Source organism: Typopeltis vanoorti, chromosome 3 (genome assembly GCF_054136105.1).
Source record: "Typopeltis vanoorti isolate ZY-2024b chromosome 3, IOZ_Tvanoo_1.0, whole genome shotgun sequence".
Taxonomy (NCBI): domain Eukaryota; kingdom Metazoa; phylum Arthropoda; class Arachnida; order Uropygi; family Thelyphonidae; genus Typopeltis; species Typopeltis vanoorti.
In genome coordinates, this window is record NC_143551.1 from 126,629,016 (window position 1) to 126,643,165 (window position 14,150).

General features: G+C 38.3%; 1 protein-coding gene across 1 annotated transcript in view; it reads right to left on the minus strand.

The window, feature by feature from the left end:
• LOC150108543 (KICSTOR complex protein SZT2-like) overlaps window positions 1-14,150 on the minus strand; it is a 1,022,772-nt gene that overhangs the window by 650,801 nt on the left and 357,821 nt on the right. The gene's annotated exons all lie outside the window — the stretch shown is intronic.

Here is a 14,150-nt window from a genome sequence, read left to right on the forward strand (position 1 = left end):
GAAGTTGCAAATTATAGGCCAATCTGTATCTTAGGAGTAGTGGTTATGGTACTGAAGAAGTTGGTATAGAAGACAGAATTCAGGATGGGATGGACAAGAATATAATACTTTATGGGAGCAACATGCTTTTGTAAAGGGTAGATCTCGACTTATTAATCTGCTTACTTTTTATAAAGTGACAAGTGAGTTGGATATAAGAAATGGTTACTCAGTGATAATACTGGACTCTATAAAAGCATTCAAGAGAATTCTACATAGGGCTCTGTTGCATAAACTGGAAAAGGACAATGGACATGAAACTGGTGATTTGGATAAGAGGATGGTTGATGAAAATATTAAAGAGTGGCACAAGGGAGAAGTTGAGCCCAGTAGAAAGAAGGAAACTAATAGTGTACAACAGGATTCAGTACTTGGTCCCCTGTTGTTTAACACGTTCACTGCCATGCTCCTCTGGCATAATTTGTTACCACATGCCAAGCACTTTCACTTCTACAAGATCAGTACTAGTTATCTCGTAGCTGGCTTATCAGACAGAATTTTGTTTCATATGCCAACTACGAGTAATCTCATATCACCCCCACCTATGTCTTACATGTGCTGATGACTGTGTAACTTGAGATCAGAGTCAGTGCCATTCAGCATTCAGTGCAGTAAGGTTTATTGTGTCAAGTCTTACAGTTATTTAAAATTATCTAAACGAAAAACCTTCAATTACGCCATGGCCAGTAAAAGAAAGCTTACTGATGAAAAATTAGAAGCTTACGCTAATATGAGCGATGACGAATGCAATGAATTATTTGGTTCCGATTCTGAAGATAAAATTAACTTGTTTTCTGTTATTTGTGCATTATACATTTCGTATATAAATATGTGTATATTAAAATGTTGAAAAAACTTCAAAAAATTGTTTTATTTGCATTAATAAATACACAGTTTATGCAACAATACCTCTTATAATATACTATACTTTTGCTGAAATTATTTTCCTTCTACCAAGCCCCCAGACGTGTTCTCTGCTTTATTCACAAGCCAAGGGTCCAAATTAATGTGCTTATACTACAGGTTAACTCATGCTTGGCATAGGAGGTCAGTAATTGACATACGAGTATATTCGTAGTTGGCTTGTGAGGCTCATATACCAACTACGAGTATAATCATAGTTGGCAGCGAACGTGTTAACTTGTACACCAATGATTAAAGGAAAATATTTGGTTGTTTGCTGATGATGATGAAAAGATGGGAAGAGTTATAGTCAATGAAGATAATACATAAATGCTGCAGAATGACTTAAATAGACTGGTAGAGTCAGCAAAAGTATATGGCTACCAATTTAGCATGGCCAAGTGTAAGGCAATGCAATTTGAGATGAAGAGATCACAAGATGTATATTATATTGATGGAACTGAACTACAAGAAATTCATCAGCCAAGGACTTAAGACTGATTGCAAACAGTGAGTTGAAGCTTAGAGGAAATACTGCAAAAGTGGCTGAAATAGTCAGATTATGTGGTTACTGAAGAACACAAAGACAAGCAAGAATAGGGAGGTTACTGTTCCCTTTTGTTAGGCTTTAATAAGACACTTCCAGGCTGCTAAAACACAAATTTGGTCATCAAGACTTCAAGGGGATGAAGAAGTGCCAGAGAGGATCCAGATATGATTGATGAAGATTGTGATACATGTATGTAATGCTCCCTATGAGAATAGACTAGAGGACTGTGGGCTTCAAAAACTAGCTGAAAGGAGAATAAGAAAGGGGGGGGGGGGGGGGCATTATATATGCATATAAGTTATTAACACGTTTGCTGCCATGCTCCTTGGGCATAGTTTGTTACTGCATGCCAAGCACTTTCCCTTCTTCAAGGGAAGTACGAATCAGTATGAGGTTGATAATAAACATACGAGTACATTCGTAGTTGGCTTGTGAGGCTCATATACCAACCATGCAAACTTCGCTGCCAATTACGAGTATACTAGTAGTTGGCAGTGAACGTGTTAAAGAGGTATTATAGGATAGACAATGAAGACATTTTTTTAGCACCTGGCACAAAAGAAGAGAACAAGGAGTCAAGTCTGGAAATTTGTCTTACTATGGACAGACAGGAAGATCTGTTCATAAAAGCATTTTGGAACATTAAGACGATATCCATCTTATCAAACCGCAGAAAGCTGGCCTCGCACAGAGTTGAAAACCCAAACCATAGGATCCATTGGAAAAAAGACCAAACTTCTACATAGATCTTTATATAAACATGAATGTTTATATAAACAAAGTGCTGAAGCCCTACTTCACAGATCTAACCGGTAATGACGTTCTTGCTATTCCTAAAGTATAGGAAATTGTCATACAAAATTGTGTAAAATATTTTTTTTTATATATGTTATCTTATTTTAATGTAATCTTTTTTTTTAAAACTCCAGATATATTTTAATTTAATTCTATAACATGCATATTGGGATTCCATTGTAATCATGCACCCTAACTGCATGTTATTCCTAGTATTGTTTGAATTAACCGTACTGTCTATGTCCTATTATACTTAGGTTGAAATATTTACTTATTAAAACTTATTACTGTGGTTATTATGTGTGTTTGTTTAGTTAACTCTGGAAATTGTATGAGCGTGGTTAGCAAGAGTATTTGAGGAACAGATTTTTTTCTTGGAGTTTGGTGAATGGTGGAATGGGGGGTTGTGAAGACTTCATCAGTGAATGAGTTCAAGGAGAGGTTTGGTAGGTAATGTGACAAAGGTTAAAGTGGATCATTCAAGATGAGTATTTGACTCCATGGAGATTCTGAACAAATAATATTTGTATATTTATCTCTCTGCAATTTTTCAGTGGACTCCAGACTGCTCAACTCTAATTCTTTCCAAAACGTTCATAAATATTTTGATTTTCAGTGTGATATTTATTTTTATCCAAATTCAAAACTAAATGATGATCAATCCAATTTCAAATCCACATACATTCTTGGATCATGAGCTAATCTAGTGAATTTTTTGGAATGACAGAGAGGATAGGAGAAGAGGGGGCATGCTGCTAATGATATGACTGAATCCAGTTAGAGTTGAGACCTATGATTGTAGTATTACTGCTAAAAGTATTTCACGTGGCAGTGAGTTTGAAGCTATCTGGTGTGAGGTGGAATCTAACAATATCAATTACATAGTGGGGGTATTGTTACAGAACTAGTAGATCGGTTGTTAGTGATAAAGAAATGCATCATCAAAGAGAAAAGATGAACGAAAAAGAATAAGCATAATGGGAGACTTTAATTATCCAAATTTTGATTGGGTAGCAGTAGAATCTCATGAGAAGAATGAAAATGAATTTATTGAGCTGTTGTGGGACAAATTCCTTAAGCAGCATATGGCAGAAGGAACTCAAGGTCAAAGAGTATTAGATTTGATTATAGTGTCAGAAGGCATTTCAGTTAAAGACGTAACTATTCTGCCTTGGGTTGGTGACAGCGATCATGTAGTACTCACTTGGGAAGTGACTAAGTTTATGAATTTTCCATTCAGAAAAGGTAACATGCTAAACTACAAAACAGAAAATTATGACCAATTGAGAAGTATACTGAGTTCAGTGGAATGGGATCGGTTGCTGGATGGGAAGAATATCGACAGTGCATGGGAACCATTTAAACAATACTTAAATGATGAGATATCAGAATGTGTCCCGAGAATACGAAGAATAAATAAGGTAGGAGTCAAATGGATGTGTAATCTTATCAAGCAAGAAATTCGTAAGAAAAGGATGATGTGGAAGGAATGCCATGTGCATAAGGATGTCTGTTATGAAAATTATAAGCAGCAGGCTAGAATAGTAACTGTTGTATGGAAAGCAAAGTCTGAATATGAAAAAGAAACTGGCTCTGCGTGTTAAAGACAACCCACAAGAATTCTATCAATATACTGCAAGTAAAAGAAAGAATGAATATGAAAGAATAACGCTTCTAAGTGCAGATGATGTGAGGATAGTAACAGATGCAGAAGAGATTATTCAACTAATGAGTGCCCATTACGTTAAAAGTTATCAAACTGGTGTACACTATTGAGTTCACTGCTACCTCTTCACTGCATGAAGAAACTCAGGTGTATGAGGTCGAGATATCAGAATTGTTGCACAAACTGAATAAGAATTCAGTAATAGGGACTGATGGAATGTCAGCACATGTGCTAAAAGAGTGTTCAGTTAAACAGGCTATTCCTTTGACCAGGCTGTTTAATATGAGTCTCAGCTTCCTCTCATGACCAACTGAATATTTTACTTACTTGTCACATAATGAAAGAAACTTTATGGGATTTCTTTTGGCTTGCTTAGCTAGATTCTTCTCATAATCTGATATTGCCTTCCATGCCATGTTGGTCACCTTTCTGAGCATTGTACTGTTCATGAGTCTGCTGGTCACCTTGCGTTTTATATACGCTCCACAGCATTTTCTTCTTCTACAAAAGTCTTATTCTCGTGGAAAGGCTTAGACGTTGGTTATGCATTTTTACTAAATAGCTTAAGGCAATTACAACATATACTAGGATACCTTCAGCCCAATCGCCCAAGAATACCAACATTGCCCGCTAGGGAGCACCATCAGGATTTTTAGGAGAAAGAATAGCTTCCTGTTTCGTCCTCATTTACTGTTTGTTGTGCTTGCGTGCACGTGTCTTATTTTTAAGTTGCTGTGAAAATGGCAACATGATATTTCCGAAATATTGGAAGTGTGTTAAAATTTATTTTAATATATATCCTAGTATACGTTGCAATTTCCTTAAGCTATTTAGTAAAAATACAAAAGTCTTAGTAAAAGTTCCTCTCCTTGGCGAATACAATTGAACTTATGACGCTCTCACTTCGGGCTATCCAGCACCATGGATGACATACACACCACTCCCACTGAGGTACACAGAATGGCATACTCGAAAAGAAACTCAGAAAAAAAAAAAAAGAAAAGAAAAAAAAAATTGGGAGAAGCAGCTGGATTCATAACAAATAGAAGATGTTAGTATTAGATTTTCTCTTTACTTCAAAGAGTTGAGAAATCATGGGAGAATAATAAGGATATATATACTTAAGTTCTGTACATCTGGTAAAGGCATATGACAAGGTGTCCAGGGAAAAGCCTTTCAAAACACTACTGATATACAGGATAAATGGAACATATACAGTGCAATACATAACATATTTTTAACTCTTTTAAGTCAGCAGTTAGAATTGAATGGAATGCAGTAGGATGATTTGATGTAAAATCAGGTAAATTCAGGATGCACATTATCTTTACTCTTATTCATCACCTATATGGATCACATTATGAAAGAAAGGGAATTAAACCTCATATTAAAATAGGAGATATCGAATTAGTTCTTTGCTTTAGATGAATGTTCTACTCCTAAACACATCCAGTGCAAGCCTAGCTAAACAAAAGTCATGAGAAGACTTTACTAAGATCAGAAAATAAACATCAAAAAGGCTGCAAGATATTCTGGAGGTTGAAGAAGAAGCTAGAAATAGAGGAAAGAGTGTTGTAAAAGGAATTAGAGATGATAAAGGTTGACATGAAAACTGAAGAAAAAAAGATATCCTTGAAGTATGGAGTAATTACTTCGTAAACAAACAAACAATCAGCAATACATATCCATACTTGAAGCAGAAAAAGTCATAAAAAGCCTGAAATATGAAAAAGGCAGCTGAAGTAGATGATATTCGACAAGAAATCCTCAAGTATGGATGTATAAAAGTCATACAGTGGCTGCATTGCATAGTCCAGAAAGTCTTCACAGAGGGACAAATTGTAGATTATTGGAGTAGAGGTCTCTTAATACTCATATATAAAAAGGGAAATAAAACTGAATGTGAGAATTACAGAAGTATTTCACTACTCAGTGTTCCTGGTAAGATTTATGCAAGTATACTTGAGAAACGTTTGAGAAGGATTGTGGAAGGGAAGCTTGGTGAAGAACAAGCTGGATTCAGGCCAAATAGAGACTGTCAGGATCAGATTTTCACTTATCACCAATAGTTAAGAAATCGTGGGAATATAACAAAGATCTGTCTTTAAGTTTTGTTGATCACGGTACCAAGAGAGAAGATATTCAAAACACTAAAGTTTTATGGTGTCAATGGGGCATTATATCAAGCAATACTTAGTCTTTATTTGAGTTGTAAGTCAGCAGTTAGAATTGAAGTACAGGAAATGGTTTAATGTTAAATCTGGCGCCAGACAAGGATGTACATTATCCCCTCTGTTATTCATTATCTATATCGTCGCTTGGTGTCGCACCGATTAGATCGTCGGCTTGTCGAGAGCTCCTGAAAAGATTAGTAGTATTTTGTGTTAACATTAGATATTTTACTAGAATTTTAAGTAGTATTGTTTGCTTTTTGTTTCTTGGTGTGTCTGTGAAATTTTTGCATGTTTTCTGTTATTTTAATTATTATTTTTAAGATAAGATAGCGTACACATGGCACCGATAAAGAAAAAAATGGCGGCCAGGTCACCATGTTTGTTTAAGAGTTTTGATGTAAACGAATTTATGCAATGTTCTGTCTGTGAGATGTATGCCTTACGAAGAGCGGTGGAAGTCTGGTTAGAAAGCGATAGTGGAGTTAATATGTGCAGAAAGTGTAAAGAGAATGAGGATTTCAAGCGTGTTTCGTGTGTCGAGAGTGACATCGTTAATGATAGTCAGAATGTAGAAAATGGTGATGTGCTAGAGAATTGCGTGGTAGTGCCAGATAGGTGTGAGAGCATCGCTGAAAGTGTAAATGAATGTAGAAATACAGAAAGAATGGATGATTTGATCGATAATGAAAATGGTGAGATAAATGCGAGTAGCGAAATTGCCCGTTTGAACGGTGCGATACACAGAGCTAAAAGACAACTGGAGCGTATGGAAAAATGTGTGTTGAGCGTACCGACAAATAACCGGCGGAAGTCTGTGACGGCAAATAATAGAATGTTCGTAAACGTCAATAAAATGAAGGGGCAAATGCTGTATGGGGATTCGCTATAAAGAGTTGTAATAATTGAGAGTTTAACGAAGTCGTACCAGCCGGGTGCGAACATAAAGGACGTCAGCGAATCTATTCGACTGCAAAAACAGAGGATGAAAGCTCTTTCTTTTAAGGTTACACAGTGATCGGCATTCATATTAATTAAATTAGGGAAACAAAACACACGTGTTAAAAAGATTATTTTACTGATTACAAATAAAATAATAACTTTATGTTTCGCCCCCTGTATTGAAGTCATCTTCAGAAGGATACATTCAGAAGTATAAGAACAAGCTACATGCTGTTGCACACTACACAAGTAAATTACATCTACGTTGTTAACTAATCTTTTTTCTTAGCCTGCCCTCTAGTGGAAAAAAAAAATAAAAAAAATAAAAATAAATAAAAATAAAAAAAAGTAAAAATAAATAAAGAAATAAAGAAATAAAATAAAAATAAAAAAACTACAATAAACTCTGCTAAAGTCCTCATGTACTAGGCTTCTTCTGGAATTACACAGTTATATTACGATTATCTTCTGGATTTGTCCAAGTTGCTATTGAATGTTCAAGGGAAAAAAAAAAAAAAAAAACACTTCAGTGGGTCTAATATTGAGATTTTTCTTTGTGGTTGCTATGAAGGTTGTAAATGGGTCCTCCACATTCTTGGGATTGTTAGACCATCATTTTTATTCAGATTCGGATCATGTTTGAGCATTTCGCATGCTTCCTTGATTTTACGTTCAAACCAGGTTTTTGGTGCGGTGTAGGGACTTGGTACCTTTCCAGTCAATTCTGTGGAATGTTTGGAGTGCATGGTCAGAAAGGCCGGTTTATCCAAAATGGAGGTATTTTATGTGACGTTTGTGTTCATCCATTCTGATTGGGATGGTTCGTACTGGTTCCCCTATGTACGGTATGTTACAAGTGCAATCTATTTTGTAAACCCCCGGGTGGGCTAAGTGTGGCAGGGGATCCTTGGAAGAATTGAGTAGGTGCCTTAATTTTGTCGGGGGTTTGAATTTGGTTTTGATGTTGTATTTGTGTAGTGTTCTGTCTATTTTTTCTGAAATGCCTCTAACATATGGTATAGCAATGGATGAACACAAACGTCACATAAAAAGGATGAACACAAACGTCACATAAAATACCTCCATTTTGGAAAAACCGGCCTTTCTGACAATGCACTCCAAACATACCACAGAATTGACTGGAAAGGTACAAAGTCCCTACACCACACCAAAACCTGGTTTGAGCGTAAATTCAAGGAAGCATGCGAAATGCTCAAACATGATCCGAATCTGAATAAAACTGATGGTCTAACAATCCCAAGAATGTGGAGGACCCATCTACAACCTTCATAGCAACCACAAAGAAAAATCTCAATACAAGACCCAGTGAAGTGTTTTTTTTTTTTTTTCCCCTTGAACATTCAATAGCAACTTGGACAAATCCAGAAGATAATCGTAATATAACTGTATAATTCCAGAAGAAGCCTAGTACATGAGGACTTTAGCAGAGTTTATTGTAGTTTTTTTATTTTTATTTTATTTATTTATTTATTTATTTTTACTTTTTTTTTATTTTTATTTATTTTTATTTTTTTAATTTTTTTTTTCCACTAGAGGGCAGGCTAAGAAAAATGATTAGTTAACAACGTAGATGTAATTTACTTGTGTAGTGTGCAACAGCATGTAGCTTGTTCTTATACTTCTGAATGTATCCTTCTGAAGATGACCTCAATACAGGGGTCGAAACGTAAAGTTATTATTTTATTTGTAATCAGTAAAATAATCTTTTTAACACAGGTGTTTTGTTTCCCTAATTTAATTAATATGAAGAGGGTGAAAGAGATGATAATTGTGGCAGGAATGAATGATTTGAAAGAGGACAAAATGGAAATGATAGAGGATGTGAGGGAGTTATTTGAGGTAGCAAAAGAGAAGAGTGAGAGAGTTAGGATGGTGAGTATCTTACCGCGGTATGACAGCGAAGTGTTTAGAAGGAGGGCCATAATTGCCAATGACTTTATGCGTGGGTTATGCATTGAGAGTGGTGTGGAATTTGTGGATGTGTGGAATGAGTTCGATGGGTGAAAGGACTTATATAAGATGGATGGGTTACATTTGAATGGAGTTGGTGTATGGAGACTTGAAAAAGTGTTGATGAATGATGTGGAAGTGAATGTACAGACTCAGGGAAACTAGATTTATTAAGGGGGGGGGGAGTAGATATGCAGACTTTAGGGAGGCAGTTAAGTGTATGAATGAGTATATTATGCCCGAGCGAGTACGACGGACAACAAATCAGAATGGGATAGTTAGTATAAGGCATCAAAGTAGGGATGGGACAAATGGGCTTCTGCGAAGCATGTACACTAATGCCAGGAGTATTAGGAACAAGAAGGAAGAGTTTTTGGCCATGGTTGGCACTTCCAGGCCACAGGTTGTTGGTATTAGTGAAACATGGCTGACAGAAGATGATAAAGCTATGGGATTGAATGCGACGGGTATAGCGTGTTCAGGAGTGACAGGGTGAATAAAAAGGGGGGGAGGAGTGTTACTGATGATAGCTGATGAGCTTCAGCCAAGGAGTATAGAAGCTGAACTGCAGGATGGGGAAAAAAGCACATTTAAGGCTGTTTGGTGTGAGATAGAATCTAGCAGAACAAAATATACAATTGGGTGCTGCTATAGACCAGGTGATGGAATAGATGGTGTGGATAGTACGCATAAGCAAATAGAAGAAATGAGTGGAAGGAGGGTAATTATTATGGGTGATTTCAATTATGGTAACATTGACTGGAAAGAGGAGAGGGCACATGGGAGGAAGGAATTGGATTTTATGCGGTTATTAAGGGACAACTATCTACGGCAACATGTAGTGGAAAATACCAGGGGTCAGAGAGTGCTGGACCTAGTAACTGCAACTGAGAATGTGGCTGTAACGAACATGACCATGTTGCCACCAATTGGTGAGAGTGACCATAAGGTCATGACTTGGGAAGTGGCTAAAGGAGTCGAATTTACAATTAAGACAGGGTACATGTGGAATTACCGGGCTGGAAAGTATGACAAGCTTAGGTGTGTGCTTGGCTCAATGCCATGGCATGTGAAACTGCAAGGGCTGGATGTTGATAGTGCATGGGAGGTGGTTAAGAACTGTTTGCAGGAGACAATAGTTGACTGTATATCAAGAGTCCGAATAATAAATCAAGTAGGGGTTAACTGGATGAATAACACTATTAAGCTTGAGCTGCAAAAAAAGAAACAATTGTGGAGGGAATTTAAGGAGAAGGGTGACCATCAGGCGCAGGAACAGTATAAAGATCAGGCCAGGATGGTAACAAGGGTGGTAAGAAAAGCAAAAGCAGATTACGAAAGGAAATTGGCAAGGAAGGCTAAAGAGAATCCTAAACAGTTTTTTCAATATGTTGCAAGTAAAAGGAAAAATGCTCATGGTAGAATGATCTTAAAAAATGCTGAGGGTAGGTAACCGAATCAGTCGATATTGTGGAATTACTGAGCGAGCACTTTGCAAGAGTATATCATCCAGGTGGTGACTTTGCAGGAATGGAAGAACAACAGCTTATACTGGAATTGTGATGAATGAAGTAGAGGTAACTAGTCTATTACAGAACCTCAAAGTCAATACATCTGTGGGATTGGATGGTATACCAGCTCGTGTCGTATGTGAAGCGGCTAAAGAATTGTCAGTGCCCTTGCCTTCTTCTTCTTCTGCAGCTTCTCCCACTTAAGTGGGGTCACTGTTTGTTATGAGTCTCCTCCACACCTTCCTGTCTTGGGCTGTCACCACATCCAAGTTCTTCATCTTCAAGTCCTCTTCTACCAGCTCCCTCCATCTCTTCTTTGGCCGCCCACGCTTCCGCCTTCCTTGCACATCCATCTGCATGACCCTTCTTCCCACATATTCGTCCTCCCTCCTCATCACATGACCAAACCATCTCAACCTTGCCTCCTGTATTTTCGCTCCTAAGTTCGTAACTTTCACTGTTCCCCTGACATAGTCATTTCTCAGATGATCCTTTCTGGTCACACCGCACATCCACCTAAGCATTCTCATCTCTGCTACTTCCATCCTGCTAATGTTATTTTTCCTCAGGGCCACAGTTTCTATAGCATATGTCATAGCTGGCCTCACTACTGTCCTATAAATTTTTCCTTTCATATTGATCGGCACCCTCTTATCACATAACACTCCAGCCATCTCCCTCCAGTTCCTCCAACCTGCTTGTATCCTGCATCCCACTTCCTTCTCACCTCCTCCATCTTCTTCCACTGTCGAACCTAAGTATCTAAAGTCTCTCACCTTCCTGATGACATTTCCTTCCAGCTCCAGGTCTGTCTCCTGGCCACCGCCCACTGCGCAACACATATACTCTGTCTTACTTCTGCTCAGTCTCATACCTCTCTCTTCGAGTACTTTTCTCCATCTTTCCAGTTTAGTTTCCGCTTCTTCTCTTGAATCTACACACAGCAAGATGTCATCTGCATACAACATTGTCCAAGGTGCATCTTCTCTCACATCCTCTGTTACCACCTCCATCACAATATTAAACAGAAACGGACTTAATGCTGACCCTTGATGCAAGCCAACTGTTACTTGAAAACTTTCTGTCTGTCCCAAACAGGTCCGAACACTTGTCTTCACATTTCTGTACATTTCCTGCACCAACCTGACATATTTCTCCGGCACCTTCTCCTCCCTCAGACACCTCCAGACTTCTTGCCTTGGCACTCTATCGTATGCTTTCTCCAGATCAATAAATACCAGATGTAGCTCCCTTTGTTTCTCTCGATATTTTTCCATCATCTGTCGTAACCCAAAGATAGCATCTGTTGTTGATCTACCAGGCATGAAGCCAAATTGTTCCTTTGCAATCTCCACCTCCTCCCTCAATCTACCATCAAGAACCCTTTCTAGGATCTTCATTGTGTGGGACATCAACTTTATTCCTCTGTAATTTTTACAGTCTTGTGCATCCCCTTTACCCTTGTAGATGGGAACAAGAGTACCGTCCCTCCATTCCTCGGGTATATTTTCCTGCTGGCAAACTTTCATGAACAGATCCCACAGCAGGTCAATTCCCTCTTCCCCCAGTGCCTTCCATGCCTCCACTGGAATTCTGTCGGGGCCCACGGCTTTTCCATTCCTCATCTTCTTCATGGCCTCCGTCACTTCATTGTCAGTGCCCTTGACCATTTTGTTTAATTTAAGCCTCAGGACTGGGTCAGTCCCAAGGGGGTGGAAAGAGGGGAAAATAGTTCCGCTGCACAAAGGTGGTTCCAAGGCTGCTGTTGAAAATAACCGGCCAATCAGCATAACAGGAATCATTATCAAGGTCTTAGAGAAAATAGTCGAGGAAAATACAAGATTGGATAGAAGAAAATGGGATACTGTATCGGGGACAGCATGGTTTTGTGAAGGGTAGGTCATGCCTCAGTAACTTGCTCACGTATTATAACACAGTGACAGCTGAACTGGATAAGGGTATTGGGTTTACAGTGATTCTACTGGACTTTGCTAAGGCCTTTGACAGGATACCACATGGAATTCTAATCAGTAAATTGCAGCATATGGGGATAGACATAGGGTTGGTGAGATGGATAGGAGGGTGGTCGACGGAGAGATATCAGAGAGTGGTTTACTCAGGAGTAGAGTCCACAAGATGGGGTGTGACTAGTGGTGTGCCACAAGGATCTGTTCTTGGACCACTGCTGTTTAATTTGTTCATAAATGATATAGGAAAGGATCTGAGAGGAACAGTTCATTTGTTTGCGGATGATGCGAAGTTGGGTAGGACAATAGTGAATGCAGATGACGTCAAAATTTTGCAGGATGATTTGGATAGATTGGAGGTCTGGGCTAAGGAGAATGGATGTCAATTTAATGTGGCAAAATGTAAGGTTATGCATTTTGGGGTGAAAAGATTGGCGGCAGTTTACTGCATTGGTGGAACCGTGCTCCAGGAAATTGATGAGGCACGAGATATAGGAGTGTTGGTGGATAAGGAATTGAAATTTAGGGGGACACATTGCAAAAGTGGCCAAATCAGCTCATCAAATCACTTGGTTGCTGAAGAATACATTGACATGCAGAGAGAAGCAGGTTATTGTTCCTCTGTATCGAGCCTTGATAAGACCCCATCTGTGCTCAGATTTGGTCACCTAGGTTTCTTCTTGATCGGGAGGAGGTGGAGAGGATCCAGAGGCGAGTGACCAAGATGATAGCAGGTCCGTGGAATGAACCTTATGAGAACAGGTTGAGGATTTGTGGGTTGCAAAAATTGGTTGATAGGCGGCGGAGGGGAGATATGATTGAGACATTCAAATTACTGAAGGGTTTCTATAAAATTAATTCAGAGGATATTTTTGAGAACAGGGCTGGTTGTGGGAGGACTAGGGGACATCCATGGAAACTGGGCAAAAGTGTGGTTAGTAAAGGTGTTAGAGCCGGGTTCTTTACTTTTAGAGTAGTGAATGAGTGGAATGCGCTTCCTAAGTCTGTGGTGGATGCTGTGACAGTGAATGAGTTTAAGGCGAGATATGATAGATACTGTATGAATGTCGAATAGTTGTGATGAATATGATTTGGAGCCTCCCTCGATGAGTCTAATGACTCCCTGGAGTTGCCCGTAATAATAGTAACAATAATAGTAACAATATGGATCGCATTATGAAGAAAAGTGGTATTAAAGCTGATTTCAAAATTGGAGATGTTAAATGTCAATTGTTTGCTTTATGCAGATGATGTTATACTTCTAAAAAATATGCTACAAGTCTGCAAGATTCCCTGACTAAATTGAATAACTTTTGTAATAGATATGGTATGAAGGTCACCAATAATAAGACAAAGGCAATGAAAATAGGCAGAAACTTTGAAATTATCAGCTGCATGAATGGAGAACCTACAGAACAAGTAAAACATTTCAACAATTTTGGCACGATTTTTAGTGCTGATGGTAAATTAAATATGGAAATTGACAATGGAATCAACAAAGCTAGTATGGTAGGCAGTCAATTGAATAAATTTATATGGAATAAGAGAGAAATTAGTCAAAATACTAAATTAGCTGTATACAAGACAGTGTTCAAACCCATTTTAACTTATGGAACTGAGAGCTGTGTTAGAAGT